Raw genomic sequence first — 6,000 nt, 5'->3', positions numbered from 1 at the left:
ACAGTCCCTAGAAAATACTACCAAGCATTTCCAAAGAAAAACCTTAACACACTTACAACTCAGCAGGGTGCTGGGTCTGGGATTTTCCTTTACTGAATGTTCACAAATGCTTATTAATATCAGCCTCAAATTTCCACATTCTAACAGAATTAAAGTGTTAATTACATTTTAGGGGGTAGGATAAGGAAATTAATTTGTCATTTATAAATTCATTTATAATCACTTTTGAAATAGAGTATATTACTCAGTTGCACAAACAAAGACATTCCCTGTTAGTTTAGATGCCTTTATATATCATGCCCAGCTTCTAGCTGTTGCTCTGGAGGAGAACAAGTGTTGATTTTTATTTTTGTTTTTTCATCTTTTTACCTTGCACACATCCAGGGGCAGAGGTGTTAATACCAGTCAGACGCTTGGTACTTTAGGCAATCTGAAATAACATTATGTATCTGCCAAGGCAACAGACTTCTGCTCAAACTGTTTTGCTTATAGTTTATTTCCACTGTTCAGTATTGCAGGAAAGGATTATTATTTCTATGTATTCACCTAGCCTGAGAAAAAAGAAAAGTAATTATTTTAGAATGCCTATTAACATAGGCCTCAAATTTCCATGTTCTGATATTGAGGTGGAAAATCCTTAATAGTGTCTTGTTCCAAAAGCTCATTTTTTGTGGGCAGATACTCATCCCTAAATGGTCCTTCCAGTCTGCTGAAGCTGCTGAATGTGGGTTCTCTTTTTTTCATAATAGAGGTGAGAACTTTTGGACAAAAGATATTTTGGTACTTCAATCTACTTTAGTGCCTCAAAATGTTTTACTGAAAAAAAAAAGTTGCCAGAAAAATATGAATAAAGGAAGAAATACTATTCAAAAACAACAAGCTGATCTTACTATGTATTTTTTTTAAGTACCCTGCCATTCCAACCTCCTCTCCAATCAGACTTCTCAAATAAAAGCAAGAAGCACTAATATTATAGTCAACTGTTTCTTTCCTAGCTGTACCTAATTCTCCCCATTCTCAAAATTACTGTACTTGAAACTACCTAGCATGCACAAACTCCCAGACAAAGCTGCTAGATTGTAACAACTCCAAGCTTGATAGTAATGCAGAAAATAGATTTTGTAGTTGGAATGGATTTATTTGTTTTTAAACACTTAATTTTGCTATGGTTTTATATTAAGATTCATATCATATATATGTATATATATTCATGTGATGTCATATTATCGTTCATATTATAAAAAAACACATATTCACCGCTCCAGCTAGGATTTGAAGAAAAGCCAGATATAAGTTTCTGCTTCAGTTAAAGCAAAAAAATTCTTCAACATATTAGCATGAGCACCCAAAGGGGAATTCGTTATATCCTAAACCAATCAGATAGAAGTTGGAAGAATGCATTCTTTGTCATGCGTTAAAGCAGAAAGAACCGAGGAAAAAAAAAAAGTTGAATTTTGGTCTGAAATGAGAACTGAAAGCTTTAAGAAAAAAAGAATTGTGCAGAATAGTTACACATTTCATGGGTCCTAATGTTTTGGGGTATTTTTTGAGCTTTAAGTCCCTAAATTGTAGCCTGAATTTAACAAACATTAATGGTCTACATCTTGTGTACCACAAGGCATCATACAAAACTTCTGACACTCATGGCTAGCGAGAATACAATAAAATCCAAAATCTGTAACAGTACCCTAATTGTAGGATAACAGACCATATGTATTCCCCAGTTACAAGCTCCCAACTGGTGCACCCCCTCTCCTCCTTTATAGCCTTTTGTGCCCTATTTTTGCTCATGAGACTCCAACTGAAAGGGCTGGCATATCTATGAACTGAAAATAGATTAGATATTTTTTCATTACTATAGAGCCAGAGAATACTGAAATGCAAAAAACCCTGACAACCAAGGGGGGGGAAGCCTTGGTAGAAAGTCAAAGCCTGTATAAGCACGCATAGTGTGCATGGTCCTCTCCCTCTACAGTCTATGTGGAGCAAACCATACATTACACTACTTTGAAGGCAGTCAGAGATCTGCCTTTCCAAATTTTGCCAAGAAATTTGAACAAAACAAGTGTAGAGACAGTACTGGTGAGTCCAGCTCCCCCAAGCATCTCATCAACAGCCAAATAATATTTCCATAATGATTAACAAAAAAAATATTATTCAGAGGGAACAAACGAGGCAGATGATTAAAGTGTAGATTGGAATGGGAAAGAGAGCTGGGGTTCAAAGAAACAGTGAAGCAATTTGACAAAGCTGGCCCTGAAATAAAATACCAAGATACTGAGGCATGAAGATTAATATTATATAACCACTATGAAATAAAAGTTAAGAGTATCAGCATTTTAAAGAAATTTAATCTACATACATAAATCTGTATTATTGTTAGAAAGGAGAAGGACAAGGAGTCTCTGAGCAGACAGTCATCTTAGAAGAAAGTGCCAAAAGTCACTTGGTCACCGAGCCAGCGCTGTCTTTTGAGAACTAAGGGGGAGTTCTTTTTCAAGGCATAACCAGGGAGGGTCTTTCAGGTTGTTTCAAAGAGATACATCAGATATTATTTAGGAATTTTATCCTAGGATTTTATCCTTTCAACTCAGGAACCTCAGAGAAGTCAGAGCTGCCAAAGTCCCAGTGGAATTAATTCTGATGTGTAAAAACATTTACAAAAGGACCCCAGTTACTTTGCATGATTTGCTGCCTTTACCATCTTGGCAGTTTTTCCACCAGTCATGAGTCAAAGTCTTTCACAGCGAAAGAAGTTTTTTTTACTTTGCTTTCATTACTCCTGTAAGGGAGCATAAGCTTTTGGGGAAATGGTGTGGGTCAATATCTAGCACTGCCATTTCCCAGCCCGTACAAATTGCATTGCCACAGCATCGCAATTCAGTGTTATGGTTCCAAGATTCAAGCTCTCAATTTTACAGTTAGTTTGCTCCCACTGTATACTGCAGTTTTCTGAAGCCTTTATGCATCAAACAGTGGCAATGTTTGCATGGTTGAACTAATGCTGCATTTTGTGGATGTACTTCTTTCTTGGCTTTATTTAATGGTGTGTTGCCATAGAAACTAATAAAGAAAATTACTCATATGCACCTTATCTGATGGTTCTCTAGTGAACACTTTTTTAAGGCTTGGTGCAGGTAAGACATCAAGATGCCTTAGCTCCTCTTACTCTAATGAAGCAAAGTGGAGCGCATAGAGAATTTCACAGAGTTAAGTTTCTCTGCTGAAGCCAATACTTCTCTGCTTGCTCATAAGCATTAGTTTCAGCTTCTTTTCCTCCCTCTTCAAAATCTTATCTGCAGTCTTTTGCTTCTCATTTAGTTTGGTCTGTTTAAAAACCGTATTTAGGATTGAATGGATCTGTGAGGAATCGTACTCTTACAACAAGAAAGCAGAAAGGCTTCAAGAAAGTATAGTAACAGCAGGTGCACAAGGGATCATCTATAAGGTTTTAAATTAGGTTTTGTATACCCATGTGTGTGCGCACACACATGCCCATGGGTGTTAGAGCAGACCACAAGTTTTGGCTTTTTCACACTTGGCTCTTAGAGATCAAGAATTTCTGTCCTAAAACTATAACAGTCTGAAAAAGACATAGGTCAAAACTGAGAGCAGCAACACAGATGAAGTAACCACCCCAGGATTACATACCTAGTTATCAACACAATTAGGAACACAAATTCATACAGTCTAATTCTCTCCACTAAGCTATGCTAAGTAACAGAAGTGTCCTACTGACTTTATTCAGCATTTGTCAGGTTTCAAAATGAAAATCAGTTTAATAGAAAGAGAAAAGTGACAAGGAAGATAGGCCAGTATGAATAACAGGTCAACAACCATAATGAACTAAGGGATTAAAAAACGCCAAACAAACCCAATCTTATTTAATAAGTGCAAAAATACCAGACTACACAACATTTCAGTTTTATTTTTCTTTGGAGCAGATACTAAAAAAAAACAAACAAGTAAAACAACCTATTTAGCTTCATATTCCTGCAAAGCACTCAAATGTTAGAAACAATTACTATGTACACCACTGAAATGGAGCAGCTATTGAACAGTGTATAGTAACAGTAAGAAGCAACTTAGAGTAAGACATATTTTTAACAGTCTTACTGACAGAATAGCAGACATATAAGTACTGTGAAATGAGTTACAGTCATTTCTAGATGCAGAATTGAAGGTCAAGCTGAGGCTTTCAAAGTTTTGACTGAAAATGCTATACTGCTGGTGATACAAAAAAACCCACCAAATAAACCTGCTGGACTAAGAATGCAGCCCATAGGAATTATTTACATGCAGGAATAAGCTGCTGGCCACTGGACGATCAGTTATGACAGTATCAGCAATCGTTTTGGTCTTTATTTTATTAATAGAGCACTGCTAGTGACGACAAATATTTTATAGCCTTACAAATGTGATAATTTGTTTATTTCTTCTGTATTGGAATCACAGTAATATTAATCATTTTGGCCTTTGAAGATTAAGACACTCATTTAGATATGCAACAGGGAAACTGAAGTGAAGGAGTGTTTTATAATATCCTTACTTGAAACACTGTGATGGACAATACACAAATATATGCATAACATAAGCAAAAGAATATAGCAGAAGAAGCAGCTGAAGAGAAGGAAAAAAAATAAAATTAGGTCTTTTAATTATGGAAATTACTATTTTCATAGTAAGAATAAGCAGGAAGCGGAGTAGGGAACACAGAAATGTGGATGCAAAATTACTTTGATACGAAATAGTGTAATTTCATACTTATTATGAAATAGTGTAATAAGAAATTTGCAAAACACCAAGGCAGAATGGAATTTCCTGCAAAACTGTAGGATTTTTGTACATTCTCTTTTGATTGTGCAAAAAGTTCTGAAGAGGTGTTTGTACTTAATTATTAGCACAGTATCAAACAGCTGCAATCAAAAATTTTCATCAAGTGATTAAAGAACCTAGGGAAAAAAATAATATAAGTATTTTGATTGCAAAAGTTTGCTAACAGCATTAAGTCATAAAAGTATTTGTGTATATTAAACAAAACTATGAAGAAATGTCAAAGAAATGTAAGATATTTCAAAGAAAAAACAACACAGGCTCATAAAATAAAATCATAGGATTTTTATTAATCAATTAGCTTTTGGCAGAAAGAAAAGAAAAACTGTAAAAGCCCTTTATGTTCACTTCAAATATGGAAATATCTGAATGTGCACATCTACAGTAAGGTTTAAAATTAAAATTCTGTATAAATAGTCAAAAATAATATTTAATTTTTTCCATCAAACATAAAAGTAAAAATAATGCCAACTAGAAATAGGAACAATCAAATATCCATTAAATAATACCAATAGAATCCCACAGTACAGTTTTCTGAACTGCCATAACTCTTCAAAGTATGCCACAGAAATAATATCCTCAGTAATCTGATTAAAAAAACAACAGAATGCTGCTTGATATTCTTCAGAGACAACAGTATCTGTATCTAAAGGCTATGTATTTTTTTTTCAGTCAGTGCACAAAGATTGAATTTGAAACAATCAGGTTCTTATTGCACACAAGTTACAAAACCTCAAAACAATTAAAAAAAAAAGAATATAAAAGAAAAAAAACAGAGGACATGGGGTACTGTGATACTAAAACTCAAGGACAAGGTTGTGCCTTGAAAATTGTAAATAATATTTGCCTGTTAAATAAGAGTAAGAATATAACTCATTTATGGCTTTGTGTTGTAAAACCACTAAAATCACCAATGAAGTTGTCCAAACAGAACTTAGATATTACAGCCTTCTTTTCAGAACATAACTGGAAGTTGAGTATCTTGGGGTAAATATCTTCACTATTGTAAATTCTGCTTCAAGTTGATTTTTAAGTTGCTTTTTTAAATGAGTTTTCGATTAGAAAATATATTCTCATTTCTCTCTTTTTAAATTTAAGTTACCATATAAATCATCAAAGTGAAATCCTGGACTAGAGTATGTTCAGTGAAAAAGCTTTCCATTGCCT

The sequence above is a fragment of the Tauraco erythrolophus genome, chromosome 5 (assembly GCF_009769465.1).
Source record: "Tauraco erythrolophus isolate bTauEry1 chromosome 5, bTauEry1.pri, whole genome shotgun sequence".
NCBI classification, from domain to species: domain Eukaryota; kingdom Metazoa; phylum Chordata; class Aves; order Musophagiformes; family Musophagidae; genus Tauraco; species Tauraco erythrolophus.
Note: the sequence above shows the minus strand (reverse complement) of the source record.